The sequence below is a fragment of the Mirounga angustirostris genome, unplaced genomic scaffold, assembly GCF_029215605.1.
Source record: "Mirounga angustirostris isolate CCGP_5_RB_7025 unplaced genomic scaffold, mMirAng1.0.hap1 SCAF_2, whole genome shotgun sequence".
Lineage (NCBI taxonomy): Eukaryota > Metazoa > Chordata > Mammalia > Carnivora > Phocidae > Mirounga > Mirounga angustirostris.
The window spans coordinates 123140407-123141693 of record NW_026991710.1 but is presented as its reverse complement, the minus strand read 5'-3'; positions in this window follow the sequence as shown (position 1 = coordinate 123141693).

Below are 1287 nucleotides of genomic sequence, written 5' to 3'. Positions count from 1 at the left end.
GGGTCTGCTTAGCTTTATCAGTCTTCTTTCATCTCCTTTCTTTGCCTCTCCCTTTCTTCAGTAGATCCATTCCCTAGCCCACTCTGGCTTCAAGAGACTTTTGTTCTGGACTCAATGTGCCCATTTGGCAAAATTAAATGGTTGAATTGGCAGAACAGGAAGAATAGGTGAAAGACAAATGCCAAGTCAATTACCTTGACTGATGAGATTAATCTTTTGTTGTTGTTTATAGTGTATGTTGCTTATTTAATAGCAAGCCCATCAGGCAGAAGTCTTATCTTCCTGTGAGTTTTATCATGCAGTCAAAATTTCATCAGCACTCATTGAAATAAAATCATAATACATCGTAGTGAGCTACATTATTCATAATTGTTTATAATGTTGCATTATTACATCCAGACCCTACAAGCAACTTTGCATCAAAAAGTAGAACTCCATAGCTGTCATAGGCGATGAACTATCCTATGGATTTTTTTCTCCAAAATCATCACGGCTCACATTTAGCATTTACTGCATTTAACATTTAGCATTTACCGCATGCTGATAGTTTACTAAACACTGTACCAAAGGGAAAAATGACAGTCCTTTCCATACTATATATGCTATCTATAATTCATTGAGACAAAAAGAGAAAAAAAACCACACATACTCAAACCCACAATAAAACTGCCAACTCAGTCATGTGCTCAGAAGAGAACGTTCAGCGGCATTTGCTGATAGGGCAAGCAGTTAGCTAGGGCACTGCGGGACGCTGGATCTGCCCTCTGCTCAGTTCACGTAATCAGAGACCAGAATATTCTTAACCTTTTATGGGTGGATGAACAACAAATTAGGAATTTCTAACTGTCTTCCTTCTGTGGGCTCTCTCCCAACTAAGTAGCGAAGGTATTCGTGAAGAAATGTTGTGCATCCAAGGTGATGTTAACTTTTTGTGAAATTAAGAGACCTTTATTTAAAAACAGCTTCAATAGCTAGAGGCGTAGAATATAAGAAACATACTCCAGGCTGTAATAATTGCTGGCTGCCCTGGGAAATGGCTTCAAGGCCACGGCAGCCGTTGCTCCATGCAAGCACAGCCTCTAATTATTGAAAACCCTGTGTAGAGTCTCCATGTTAATCAGTCTCTCAGAGACTTCAGCTTTATGTGGTTAGTGCAGATTTATGGCATTTTTCTTTTCCTGTTATTAAAACTGATATTTCACAAGGAAGGAACTATCTCCAGACGACTGTTAAAATGCAAAGTTTCAGTCATAAAAGAAAACTGCAAGATTATTCTGAGAATATTCT